This window comes from Vulpes vulpes, chromosome 15 (genome assembly GCF_048418805.1).
Source record: "Vulpes vulpes isolate BD-2025 chromosome 15, VulVul3, whole genome shotgun sequence".
NCBI classification, from domain to species: domain Eukaryota; kingdom Metazoa; phylum Chordata; class Mammalia; order Carnivora; family Canidae; genus Vulpes; species Vulpes vulpes.
Genome location: NC_132794.1, coordinates 108,751,225 through 108,765,743, shown reverse-complemented (window position 1 = coordinate 108,765,743; position 14,519 = coordinate 108,751,225). Strand labels below are relative to the sequence as shown.

Below are 14,519 nucleotides of genomic sequence, written 5' to 3'. Positions count from 1 at the left end.
AGCTGAGATCAAGAGTTGGACACTTAACCACCTGAGCCCCCCAGGATCCTCTGATAGAGGATTTAAAACTAATATTTCAGGTATAGTTACCCTGCAACGGACAATGATAAATCTTCTGATGAGAGACATTTACTTTAATTATGCTCCAGGCCCTGCTTTATCCATCCCTTGTTATTATCTTGGGTAATTGTGAGTCTGGACTTGAGAAATGTGATCTGATCACTTTGCTGGTTGCAGTCCAGATGGTTCAGGGTTGACCTATATTTTCCCTGTTGAAAAAACACAGTTGTAGCTCTGCAGTCATGGTGGGACCCGCGCTTTGTGGAGAGCAGTATATTTTGGCAAGGAGAGAGTTTTCTGTTGGAGGCCTCCAAAAGATTGTGATTAAGCCCTGTGAAGAACGATGGAGACTGGGTTTTGGGGTCAGGGGGTGGGGTTGGGGTGTAGCATGCTCTGCTTTTGCTCAAGCCAGTGAGGGGAGCACCATTATGGACCTCCTGCCATGTTTGCCCATAGTGACTTCCCCTGGACAGCCTGCTGGGCATTGCTTGGTGCACAGGTAGCTGGGCTTCCAGAACTTAGGGAAGGTAAGGAAATTGTGAGGGGACCCTACTGCTAAGGGAGAGGAGCTGAACAGTCCTTTGCATGTTACACCCTGATGGGGTCACTTGATAGGACAGGTGGGGGTGTGAGGGGGAAGTGGTCAGTTGGATGGATGGGGTCATATTCTTTAGCCCATTCCTCGAGAGGATAAGGATGAAGATGGTAACAGTAACTCAGTACCATTTATTAAGTGCCTGCCATGTGTCAGACACAGTGCTAGCTAGGTACCTTGACCTGCACTGTGTCTCGTCTTTTCTTCCCCCCGTTTTATTGAGATACAATTAGACATAGAGCACTGTGTAAGTGTAAGGCATACAGCATGATGATTTGACTTATTTATATCATGAAATGATGATCACAGTAACTTTAATATCTGTTATCTCCTCTAGACACACACAAAATATTTTTCATTGTGATGAGAACTCCTAAGATCTATTCCCTGATCCACAGGCACATGCGCGGAACAGCCTGGTGATTACAGCTGTCATGCTTGTGTTATGTGCCTAGTGCTTGTGTTACAACTAGAAGTTTGTACCTTGTGAACACTTTCCTCCACTGTCATCTCTAATCTTAATAATCCAGCTGGCCCCAGGTATCCATAGTCCCATTTTATGGAGGAGACCCTTGACCAAGACTCTTGGAGATGAAATGTTTCTTCCAAGACCTCATTGTTAGCTTGGGCCCAGGCATTTGGGTGAATTTATTTGTGTCAGTCACAAAGACTTTATCATTGGATTTTCCTTCTTTTTCCTGAGCAGGAGAATCTTTTGTGGGATATGTGGTGGCCCCCTCATTCTTTCCTAGATCTGTCATTTGACTATTAAACATGCAAGGAACACGCTGCTGGTCGGTTGCACTTCTCCATTGTCACTTCTCCACACATCCACACCTATCTTCCTAAAGCTATTTAAAGAAAAGTCTTGGGCGATAAAACCTCTCCAATAATTACCCCTTTGTCATTCTTCTAGAATGGCCTCCGGTGGTTATGTAGCTTATTAGTGAAAACTCAACCCTTCTCCTGCCCAGTAGACTGGAGGGAGATGCTGAGAGTCCTGGTTAGTGACCCAGGCTGAGTCACACGGCAGGAGTCTGGGCAGGTAGGTCTGGCCGCTCTGGTATTTGCCCATTTTCTGGCGGTTTGCCCTGGCACTGCTAACTGTTTGCCTTTTTGGTTGTCACTTTGATAGTATGTCAAGCTTTTCTTCAGCATGTCTGATTTTCGATTGGGTCAAGACCCACCTGCACAGACTGGTGTACCCGAGGCTCCTACCACCTGCAGTCAGGGAAATGACAAATGCCAAGGCCTACCTACCTGGCAGATGTCAGAAACTAGGAAAAGAAAAAAAAAAGTGGGAAAGGGGGAAAAAAAATCTAAGAATGAAAGGCCAGAAGAAATAATACCTAGATCTTTTCTGTTGGCTACGAGGGGCAGCCCAAAGGGAGGAAGAGGCTGAGGAGTAGAGGATCTTGAAAGCAAACAAAGTTCATTTTGGGTGGTTAAAAAAAGGTAATTTCTGAGACGCCTGGGTGGCTCAGTCGTTGAGCTTCTGTGTTGGCTCAGGGCATGATCCCACGGTCCTGGGATGGAGTCCCACATCGGGCTCCCGGCAGGGAGCCTGCTTCTCCCTCTGCCTATGTCTCTGCCCCTCTTTCTGTGTCTCTCATGAATAAATAAATAATAAAAATATCTTAAAATATATTTAAAAAGAACTTCTGAGTGGAGCTTGCTGGACGTGGAGGTGAATTGGGGCTGGTTTTAGTCTGCTGGACTTTGCAGTGAACTTGTACAGTGACTGCAGAAGGCCCAGGGGTCGTGGCATTGAGAAGAGGGCCTCAGTGTACGACAGAAGGTTCTGAGAACTTGGCCGGAGGAGACCGTGCAGCTTTCCCTCTCAGCCTGCAGCCCTGGTGGGGTGACACCTCTCAGAGCCTGGCAGAGGCAACAGGAGCATAATTGCATGGCTTCTTTGTCCCCCCAGATATATTTTTTGAATCCCTACTGTGTGCTGGGTTCTGTGGGGAGAGCACGGCAAGCCAGAAGTAGTCTCAAGTGCCGTTGAGTGGGTGGACACAGACCTTTGTCACGTAACTACAAAAATGGGGCTCCAGTTCCAATCTGGGATGCAGGTGCCCTGAAGAGCAGCGTGGGGAGTCTCACAGGGAGGCAGGAACCCTAAGGAGGCCCGAGTGCTGCTGCGATGGGGGCCAGGGGCTTGTGTGAGGCTAGAGAAGGAGGCCGCGCTAGGCTGGGAGGCCTGTGGGCCTTGTTGAGGATTTTTCTGGGTCCTCCGACTATGCAGCTTCCTGAGGCTACTCTTCCTGGGGAGGTGGGCACCACCTTGATTGATCAGCATCCCCCTGAACCCCACATCGGCCCTAGTCAGTATCAGCCAGATGATTCCTGCACAGCTCGAGAACTGTCCGGAACTTGGCCCCTCTGCTGTCCGCTGAGGCTGTCCGCCAGCCTTCATGTGTTGCTGAGAGGTGCTCACCCTTAAAGGTAGGGCCTGTGAACAGGTGGTCAGGGCTAGCTCCCAGCCTCTTCCTCGTGTGTCTGGAGCTGTGGTTTCTTACCAGGCTAACGTGGAAGCAGGGAGATGGTGGAGGGTAGGGGAGCCCAGTGGACCTGGCCTGGGTAGTGAACACTGATTGTGGGGCCTCCCCTGATGACCCCCGGGTGTGTCCTCCACAGCAAGCCAAGATGCTTGGGGTCCCAGCACAGATGAGATGCTCTGGTGGGTTTTGCCAGGGGCTCTGCCTGGAGAAGCGTGATCTCTTCCAGGTTTGTTTTGGAGAAGGCTTTATTTCTATGCAAATACACAGCTTAGGGCCTAGGAGTAAGGTTAATAACCCTGGTGACACCTGTCTTAATTTGGAATTTCCTGAATGAATGTGGTTTCAGTCCTGGGGCACAGGGCACAGGATCGCCCTAGGGGAACATTTCCTTTTCTCTGTCAATCACTGGAGGAAAGTATCCTAGGGGCGTGGACCTGTAGTTCTTGGTCCTGTGGGGCGAAGCCCCCTGGGGATGGGCCCCGCCCGCCGCAGAGGCTCCCTGCCCCCTTTGACTTCAGAAAACCTCCAAGAGGTCATTCCGACCCAGCTGCCTGCTAAAGAGCCCTCGGGCTATGAATCTGTGCCTTCAGCCAGAGCAGGATTTCTGCCCCGGCTGGGCCCGAACTTGCTGAGGCCTGCGTTGCCAGATCAAACCCATTCAAATGAGGAGGGCCATCTGTTTCCCCGTATGCAGCTGCTGTCTCTTCATTTGTAAATGGCCGAGATGCTGCTGGTTGGGGGGGACCGACCAGTCCTGGGACACAGCTGCAGACTCTGAACAAGTGTTGGAGCTGGGGTCCTGCTGAGAGGGAATGGTCCAGCCCTTTAAGTAAACTTGCTGACCGGTACCAGCAAAGGCAAAGGCTCCCCCACCCCGCCCCCCCAGCTGAGCAGGAGGCCGCCAGGCCCTCATGGAGTAACTCTTATTCCACCCTCTTTGCCTTTTCTTTTGTCCCTGGGGAACTATACTCCCGTATCCCAGAGTACTCCCGGAGAGAAGGCCTGGGCGAAAATGTCACATAGGCTTTGGCCTCTATCTGACTTTCCAGGGACTCGCAGGGCAAATGTACCCATTTTAATGTGTACCGTGGGCTATTGATGCTCATGTCTGCATGTGACCTGGTCCCAGAGAAGCTTCTAGGAGCCAGGGGTAACTCACGGGAGTGTGGAAAGGTGACTTGCCACCCCTGAACTCTTGCTTCTGGAATGTGATCAGCATGCTGGCTTTGGGGCATGCTCTCTGGAAAGCCGGCCAATTACCCCACTTGCTGTAACCTGGCTCCTCAGGCTTGGGAGCTGTGCAGGGCTCTGCTTGGGCCCCTTGCCCGAGGGGTTTGCTGCTCAGGGTGACTCCTGGCATGCTGTGGGCTTGTGATGAGGCATCTTGGGAAGGGAGCCCTTCTGGGGCTTCTGTGCCCTGCATGTAAATATCAAGTATCCCCGATTTGTTGGATGGATGAACAGTAGATGCTATTTTAATGAGCAGCGGGCCTCTTCCCTCAGTAAAGCCATCAAACAGGTGTCATTGGTGTTGTTCTTTAGCAAGGTGCTTCGGGGTTTAGTTCCATTAGAGAACATTCTAGAAATCCCCACTTAGGTAACCTATATAGATACGAGGTGACAGATTTGCGCATTTGAAAGAAAATCTGTCTTTAGGTCTGAGGACTGCAAATCAGGGTTCCCATGTGGCTGGGGAGAAAACAAGATCTGCTGCTCAGTTAGGATCAAGCTGCAACCCACCTGGAGGCACCCAGGCTGGCCCTGGCCAGAGCCCGGGGAAGAGGTGCTTTTGCTCACATGTCCCATGTCCCCCAAGCCCCAACCCGGCTTTAGGATTTACAAAGGCCTTCCCTAGGCGGCCTCTTGGTTCGTCCTCCATGATGACCTTGACCAGCAGCAGGCTAGCCCGGAGGTGTTTTCCTGTAAACTAGGACTCAGGCTCCGCAATGGGAAGGAGCTGCCCAAGTCCATGTCACTGCAAAACTGGAGTTCAGACTTGTCCTTGGACGCTGGCACTGAACTTCGCCCAGAGTGGGCTTTGGATCAGCCGCATGCATGACCACTATCTGGGAGCTTGTGGGAAATTCAGACCCTCAGACCCCACTCCACGTCTACTGATGCAGAAACTGTGGAAATGGGGGCCAAGGAGCTGTGTTTTAATACTCCATCCAAGTGGTCTTTATGCAAAATAAAGTCTGAGAAGCACAGCGCTGATCCCCTCCCACAAGAAGCTCAGTTGGAGAGGGTGGGTGGGGAGGCAGGCTGTATTTGGCTGGGTATGTACTAGATGTATAAACAAAGGCTGTAGTGTCTTGGAGATGAGAGCGGTGTTAGTGGGGATCAGGAATTTTCACAGAGGAGATGATGTTCGAGCTGGGCTTTGAAAGCTAAATAGGAGCTTGCTAGGCAGAGTAGTGGAGGTAGGGTGTACAGGTCGAGGAAAGAGTGCCCATTAGAACAGACAAGTCTAGGATGTGAGGGAGAAGGTGGAGAAGGATCTGGGGCCTGGGCCAAGGCCTTATTGTGGATGATGTTCTTTGGGTTTCACTCTGTCAGAGTGGAGAGTGGTCTCTGCCCCCCCCCCCCCGTCAGATTTGCTTTCAGAAGCTTACTCTGGACCATGGCGGGGAGTTGTAGAGGTCTTGGCCTTGCTCTCTTTTCAGAGCTGTTTCAATTTTTTTTTTTTTTTAAGATTTTATTTATCCATGAGAGACAGAGAGAGAGGCAGAGACACAGGCAGAGGGAGAATCAGGCTCCCTGTGGGGAGCCTGATGTGGGACTCAATCCCAGGACCCCAGGATCATGCCCTGAGCCGAAGGCAGACCCTCAACCCTTGAGGCACCCAGGCGTCCCAGAGTTGTTTCAGAATTAACAGGAGAGCAGATGTGGGGCCTAATAGATGGAAGGCAGGACGGAGAAGTAGGGCTTGAGGGCCTACTTGGAGCTTGAGTCCACATTATGTGGTGATTCTATTCAGCAAGAGGCTGCAGGAGGGGAGGAAGTGGCAGGGCCTTTGCTTGATTTGGGTAGCACCTCTGTAGACATGCAGGTGATGTGCTCCCTCAGGCAGGTGGGAGTGGGAACCTGTGAGCAGGGTCTTGAGTGTCATTGACCTGGAGTAGTGGGTAGGAAAAGCCACAGAGATGGAGGGGAATGGAGTGTAGGGAAGGCACCACAGGAGCCAGGAGTGGGATTGTGCACATATTCGTAGATATAAGGGGTGTGGAAGGAGGAGGTCCCAGGAAGGCAATAACTCCACCCCAGGGCTCTGTTCTTAGGAGCACTGACACATGCGCATAAGCAGAAAACAGAAGGACACTATAGATGCTTAACACTAAACTAGGGTGTCAAGGGCACTAGAAATATAATAGAAGGTTCCCCTCTGTTTTCTTCCATCCCCATCCTTGCATGTTGAGAGCACCTGGTTAGGTGGCTTTTCTGTCTTTCATGCTGCCTCAGGAGCGGTGATTTCAGCTGGGAGGTCTCCCTGCTGGGGGATACACTCACGTTCTTGCTGAGTGCCTGTGCCGAGCTGGATGCTTTTTGCCTGCTCTCTCTTTTATTATGTTCTTGGTTTGCAGGTGAAGAAACAGGAAGTGATGACAAAAGCAGAGAGGCTCCTCTCAGGTCACACAGTTTGTAAGTGGCAAATGGGGACTTAGGTCTGTGCTCACTGTGTCCTTTTAACATCTCCAGTGTGTCCTTGTGTGAAGAGTCATCAGGGAGGGGACAGAGATGGTCCCGGAGCCTAAATGCCAGGGCTCCAGGAAGCGCTCAGGGACCAGCTATGGGAATCGAAGGAGTATCCAGTTAGGAAGGTGGCTTAACCCCTTTATATGAGGAAGAGGGCTGTGCTGTTGTCAGGGCTCGGGGGTGCTGAAAACACTGTGGAGGCAGAGAGGTTTTCAGAGCCGGAGATGTGCTCATTTTAGAGGTGATACCTCTGCAAGGCCACTCCTGATTTTTTTTTTTTTTTTTTAAGATTTCCTTTATTTATTCATGAGAGATAGAGAGGCAGAGGGAGAAACAGGATCCCTGTGTGGAGCCCGTTGAGGGACTTGATCCCAGGACCCTGGGATCACACCCTGAGCCAAAGGCAGACGCTCAACCACTGAGCCACCCGTGAGGTGCCCAAGGCCACTTGTAATCTTAAAGATTGTGTTGATAAATGATAAAGGTCAGGCAAATCCCATTCATTCCTTTACTCTGTACCTTCTCCTGAAGCCCCTTTCCCCCCATTGCCCCCTGGTTCCCTTCCTGATCCAGGGAGTACAAACCGCCCCCCCTCCCCCAAGAAATGTTAGGATTCTGGGTCAGTTGGTAGGGCCACCAGCATCATCATGCCCAAGGAAGCCCTGAAGATCTTGAGAAACGCCTGGCAAGTGTGCTTCTGGAAGGCAGGAGGCTCGGGCCCGATGACCAGGCGGTCGAGCATGTAGACTCCTCGTTGTACATCCGACTGGGGGGTGCGGGCTCCTGTGACATAACTTGTAGTGCCAGTTTCTGCTTCAGATAATCTAATGGCATGTTTGGGAAGTGCTTTTTGACCAGAGGGCTCAGTTTTGAGGCTCTTGCTCAAGCAGAGCTGCTGGGACCTTGATGCAGATGACCTCGATCATACCTGCATCCCGGTGGTCTGGTGGAAACTGCTCTCCCGAACAGAAGACTTTGCTGTATGTGTTGTGACCGGGGAGAAAACCTTCCCTTTGGGTGTCCCCCAAATATGAAGGAAGGTGGCTTCCTCTCTCTCCCCTTTGGAGAATGTGACAATTAGCAGCCTAAAACGCCGGGATCAAAAGGAGAGGAGCTGCAGACAACAAAACGGGGAGTGACCATTTCCACTTTGGGTCCAAATCTTGGGTGATGGTGATGACTCCGGAGATGAGGGCATTCCTAGGCACTTCGCTGTTTCTACATTTTGATTTTTCTCATGGGCACCAAACAGCATTTCTTTCCAAGCTTGGAAAGCTGTTCGCCGTGTATCTCCAAGATACAGCTAAATTATATGAGGGGTGTGCCTAAATATATAATTTTTAATGGTTACCATATTGGAACCATATGCCATTATCCCATCTGATCATGAGGAATGTGAGCCAGTCCAGAATTTCTGGAACAGGCAAGCTACTGTGGCAGAGGTAGCTATTAGTGGTTGTTACGGCCCCCGTGGAACCGACAAGGAGAGTTTTAAGTGCTGACGTGTGTCTCTGAGACACCCCGACAATTGGTCCGAGAGAGGAATCTGCAGCCTTCCAGACTGTTTACGTATCTGCGTTCCGTTGCTGTGACTTCCTCGTACCCCCCGTTTTATGTTGGCAGTATTTCCCGAGGTAGGGAACTTTCATCTTTATATTGTGCAGCCTCCTCGGCTCTCCCTCCTGCCTCTTAAAGCACAAGTAGTGCCCATGCCTTATAAGGCCTCCGCTGGATGTCCCGGGTTTTGTCTTCTGCTGTTCTTGCGGACGGGGAGCTCTGAGGACGTCCGCGCCTTGGCTGTGTGTGCAGGGGTCTGCACAGCCCCCGGGCTGGGGCCCGCAGGGGCGGCCGTTCCCGACGTCACTGGGCGGGGGGGGGATCCCGGTACCTTTATGTCGTCCCGTGGGTGCGTCTCGGCGCCAGGCAGACTGGTCTGTGCCATCGCCCTCGGGGGCTCGCGGAAAAGCTGTGCCGTGATGCCCAACGTCCTGACTGCCCAGGCTCCCCCGATTCCAGCTTGTAAAAATGCTTCAGGAGCCCTGTCTCGCACGAGGGGGTTTGTGTTCCATTCCCGTGGACAGAAAGTTGGGGTCGGGCCAGTTACAGCTCCTTCCCCGGACCACAGCGTGGCCGCTCCAGGCCATCCGAGACCCCGAGGGCGAGCCCGGGCGAACCGGACCGGACGGGCTCAGCCGCCACTTAACTTCCACGTGTCTCGTGCCCTGTGACGTTGCGGTGACATTTGCAGCTTCGGTCTGTGTGCAGGGTCCTGTCGGTGATACTCCCTCCTGCGCGGGCGGAGGGCTGAGGGCTGCCTGGGAGAGGGCACCAGGAAGCCCGGGCTCTTTTACTGCTCTTGCCCCCAGGGCTGCTGTGACCTTGGTGGGGGGGAGCCTGGAGCTGAGCCCAGCAGGGTGGGTTTGTCCCTGCACCCCAGGCCTCTGCTCGGGCCACACCCCCGGGGGTGGGGTGGGATCTGATTCTGCAGTTCTCTCTCTCTCTCTGTCCCTTTTTAACCCTTTCTGGGGGATGTGTTTGGAGCTCAGCCACCCGGGACTATCGGAAATGCGGGGGGCTGCGATCCAGGGGTTGCCCCTGCGCATCCTCAGAGCCGGGTTCCTGTCTCTTAGCCGCGATGATCCTTTTTTTTTTTTTTTTTTAAAGATTTTATTTATTTATTCATAAGAGACACACAGAGAGAGAGGCAGAGACACAGGCGGAGGGAGAAGCAGGCTCCACGCAGGGAGCCCGATGCGGGACTCGACCCCGGGACCCTGGGACCACCGACGCAGGCGCTCCACCGCTGAGCCCCCCGGGACCCCCATTTGACTGCAGCCGCGATGATCTTGACATCGGGGAAGCCACCGCCCCGCGGAAACCCCACGAAAGGCTTAATTGGCGCGGTGTGACGTCGTGGTCGTCCCGCTGGCAGAAGCCGCCTTGTTGGCCCGTCGGAGCTGACGTCCGCGTCCACCGTGCGCGTCCCGGGCGGCCGAGCGGCTCCCATCTGTTCCCTGTTTGCCTTCGGGCGCCATTTCAAAAACCACACGGGCAAGTTTATAGGCAAACGTTATAAAAAGTGACAGTCTGAAGTGCTGCTCCGGCTGGCTTGGCAACGGAGAGCGTTACCTGAAATAGCTTCCTGTTCCAGACCCCCTCCCCGTCAGCGGTCCCCAGGCGAGCCTGCTGGTGACACTGCGAGGGGTCCAGGGACAGGCCCCGGGGAGTTGTGACAGTCCCGGCCTGACTTTCACGGGATGTGTCCCACCCCCCACCACCACTTAGGCTCTAAGCATATTCAGCCGGGATTTGCTTCCCTGGGCTTACTTACCCAGCGGTTGACACCTGTGGCGTGTGGCTAGTGACATCAGCTGATGCTGCTGCCGAAGCTCACGGCCCCTGCCCTGACCTGCTGAGCGCTGGCCCCTGCCTCAGTTTCCTTCTCTGCCCAGAGGAGGCCCCTCAGCTCCCCAGGAGTGAGGGCACGAGGCCTTCCTGAGGGTGGGGACGGCACAGACAGCACGTGGGGGACGCCGCTCGTTTGGTGGCAAGCTGCAGGAGCGTCCCCCCGCTCATTTCTTACCATCCCAGCGGTCACTTTATGGAGAAGAAGCCTTGTGACCACCTGCTGCTGACACTTCTCAGGGTTTGAAACTTGAGGGGAGCACGTTGACATCGGTGCACCCACAGTGTGCATGGGGTGCGTAGAAACCAGCACGGTGGTGAGCCATCCCAGGGCCTCATCTCATCCTCTTGCCCTTTCAGGTGACAGTGACAAACAGTGTGCGGCGCTATAGTGTGGGTCTGTGCTCACTTTCTCACGTCCTCGTGAACTTGAACTTCTATCCTGAAATATAGGTGGGAACGTTCCCTGTCTGTGAAAGAGTATTCGGTGTGTGTGGAGCTGAATGCCTTCTGGAACCTTCCCCCTGTTGTGTTTTGGCAAGATCAGATGAGGGACAGCATTGGGCTGTGCGCTCCAGGTGGCTTCCCCCCTCCCCCCCCCCCCGCCGTAAGAAAGGTTAAAAGTAAGCTGTAGCACCAGAAAAAAAAAAATTGAGGAAATGTTAATATGACTATAAAAGGTATTGTTTAAGTCTCCGGGGAATACTTTGCCCTTTGTCAACTGTCGTGTTTTACAGACCAGGCCAAGCAGCTTGTTGGGAGTCAAGGGGAGGCACCGGATCGTGTCCGTGGAAGCTGATCGACCTCAGTGGGAGGCTACCAGGGCATCACAGATGCATCATCGAGGGTGTCAGAGGACTTGGCTCCCCACAGAGCCGTGTCAGGGAGATGCCCTGTGCAGGTGTGGGCAGAGCATGCAGGGAGCATGTGTGCAGGGTGCGGGCAAGAAGGTCACCTGTAGGATTCAGGCACAGAAGAGAAGCCCAAGCCCCCAGTGGCCTCTTGGGGATGGGCGGGGACAGAGTGGCCTCCACAGTGCCAGCTGTTGGGGTTCCAGGCAAGGCACCCATGACCTTGGCACCTTGTCCCAAGGTGCGTTTGATGCAGGAGCCCACAAGCTGGGCGGGGGTGCTCCTGGGTGGTGTGGCAGTGGACCTGTGTGGCACCCCTTCCCTCCCCGTGCTCACCTCCTCCTCCCTCTGCTTCCCAAACTTCCTCCACCCTCCCCTTCTTTTTATTCACCTGTTCTTTCTCCCTGAGCCTTGCCTGCAGTCCTCCTGGTGGACAGCCCCCCCCTTCCCCCCATGAACTTTCTGTGACCTGATCCTCAGGTGAGGGAGGAGCCTGTGCTTTCTGAATTTCCTGTGTGGTAGTTAGAGGTTCAGCATTGAAGTCAGGTGGCTTAATCTTACGGGTGAACATTGTTCTTGATGTATGGGGGGGGAGGTTATTTTACTATCCTTGAAGCTTTTCGCCCACCTGGAAAACTGGGTGATGGTTTTGACCTGGTTTTACTAGAAATAAAAACCACTTTTAGGAGAAGTCCTCTTCCGTTGAGATGGGAGCCCATCAGTAAACTGTCCTGTGTTCTGTGGAGATCCACTCATCTAGATGGTCTCTGCGTAGCCTCTGGGAACAGTGGTGCTCGAGTCACTGCGAGAGCCTTCAGCCTTGAAGGGTGACAGCAGTTGTGCCTGTCATGTGCCCCACCAGTTAGAGTTTGGACAGTGAGGTTCCTGTTGGTTGTCTCGTTGGGTCCTCGCAGGTGACACTGTGTTCTGTGGGCCTTCCTGCTTTTCAATGGCTGAGGGACCCGGGGTGGGGAGAGGAAGCAGGAACAGAGTGGAATGGGGCCTCAGGGCTCCATCCCCTTCGATGCAGGACGGCACCTGTGTGCCCAACAGCTCCTGTGGCCCTTGCGGCCTCACTGTGTCCTGTTCCTCCTACAACTGGCACCTCTGGTTTCAACGACACTTAAGTGATTTACCTATTTCCGATGACGCAAAGGATTCTCAGTGAAGATGCATTCCTTTAGAGACGGAGAAATCATAACTCTACCTTTGCCAGGGGAGAGATTTTTCTGCATCATACGTGCAGGTATCTTGCTTATTATTATTATTTTTTAAGCTGTGTCAGCACATTCCACTGCCTGCATGAGATGAGGGCCAGGGCAGAGGCAGGCTGGCCGCATGGGTCCCAGTCTTTCCTGAAGAGGGGTGGGGGAGCACTGAGGTTTGGGTCCGGCTTCTCCTGCTCAGTCATCTCCTGATGACCAGTTCTGGCTCACAGGAAAGCAGATTTTGTAATATTCTCAGTGACTTGCTGATGATAAATATTGGTCATAATCATAAACATTGATTATTTTATGACCCAGGCTAATCCGCTGTCAGTTTGTTCTAACGCTGTGGGTGCTGCTTGAGTTAAGTATTTTTTGGTTATAGGGGACCCAGATGACACCCGATCCTTGCTCTGACCAGCTCCGAAGGGGTGTCGGGCCAGATGGCCTTTGGGACACCATCAGTTCTGTGACTCCAGGGGCCAAGCTGAATTGCTTTTTCTTCCTCTTCTTCCTTCCCCTGCTTTCCCACGTTTTTCCTCCTTTTCCTTTCCTGCTCAGGCCTCAGAGCTCAAGAACTTTCTATTAGTCCCCCCATTTAGCTGCAAGAGGCCTTCTGCTGCCTCAGGAAGAGTGGCCCAAGGACCGTCCAGCAGAGTTCCCAGCAACATCACTTTGCCCGTCACTCCCCAGAGCATCCTCCTCTGATCATCCCCTTAGGCAGGGGTTGGCCAACTTTCTGTAAAGGGCAAGGCTTTGCAGGACATAGGGTATCTGTCACCATAACGCATCAGCTGCCCAGGAGATGCTTGAGGAATGAACGTGGCTGAGCGCCAGCGAAACGGTTCACGAAGTCGGGCGATGGCTGGGTTTGGCCTGGGGGCCGTAGGCAGCTCCTGCTTTAGAACGAGCGCTCCCCGACCGAGTGTGCTTGTGTCGCTGTCTTGCTGTGTTTGGCTTCCTGACACTTAAGACCACCTCCTGTACTTTAGATTTTTTTTGGTGATTTTTAAAAAAATTTATTGTCTGTCGCCCCTGCTGTAAGTAAAGTTCCGCCAGCGTTGCCAGGATTTCATCGTCCCTGTTGCATCCTGAGCCTCCAGAGTGAAGCGTGGCCCATAGTCGGGGTTCAGTAGGTGTTGAACGAGAAAAACAAATGTACTTGGGAAATGTAACCTGCCTGTGAGCTGGGGTTTTCTGCCTTTGTTTCCAGGTGTGTTGATTGTTGTTAAATTTGACTTCCATTTTCTTTCTTTCTTTTTTATTTTTTAAAGATTTTTATTTTTTCATGAGAGACACACAGATTAAGGCAGAGACACAGGCAGAGGGAAGAGCAGGCACCCTGTTGGTCCTGGGTCTCGATCCCAGGACTTCAGGATCATGCCCTGAGCTGAAGGCAGACGCTCAACCACTGAGCCACCCAGGTGCCCCTGACTTCTGTTTTCTTATTTTTTGCTGGGATTATCTTTTTATGTCTCTGTCCTATTCAGTGTCTGGGCCCATCTTGGCGTGTATGTGTTTTTGGAGACACCCCTTTGGGGGTCCCTCGCCCTCCCATGTTGGCTAGTGATGGTGGTGTGGAGGAGGAATTTCTAGAACCAGATGCACACGGTCCTCACTGTTCCTTCAACAGTGGGCCTAAGGCACAAAGGGACTTTATTCCATTGTTACATGGGAGATGTGTCCAGACGACGCACGAAAGGACAAAACAGTTGCCTTGTGAGATTTGGAGGCAGCAAATGGAAGAGCTTCCCAGAGCGGGGAAGCTTGATGTTTCCTGGGCCTGGGACTCTGGGTACCATTCATAGTTCCCATTGTGAAGGATGAAAACCCATTCATGGGTCCTCATGGGTCCCAGCCAGGGCCTCCAGCAACTCTCCATACAGTAGGCCTGTGGCTTCCTCTCACCTCTGCTTGCACACACTGCCTGAGTGCCCTCTTGTCCTGGGGATGCAGTCATGTTCAGCACGGACCCCTTCCATGTGTATGCCTTGGGGTGGGGAGGGACGCTCAAGGACACCCGAACTCTCCATCTAGATCTTGCCATCTCCCTGGGAGTCAGGACATGGCTGTGTGATATGTGGTGCTTCCCCAGAAGCGGGCGAAGCTGGCAGGTGAATGAAGAGGGGAGATCCACTTCACCCCAGGCCGCGGGATGGTTGGCAAACTCCCATCCAGCAGGATGATACGAGCCTGGAAGAGGATG

General features: G+C 53.0%; 1 protein-coding gene across 9 annotated transcripts in view; it reads left to right on the top strand.

Moving 5' to 3' along the window:
* FGFR2 (fibroblast growth factor receptor 2) overlaps nucleotides 1-14,519 on the top strand; it is a 105,147-nt gene that overhangs the window by 11,952 nt on the left and 78,676 nt on the right. The gene's annotated exons all lie outside the window — the stretch shown is intronic.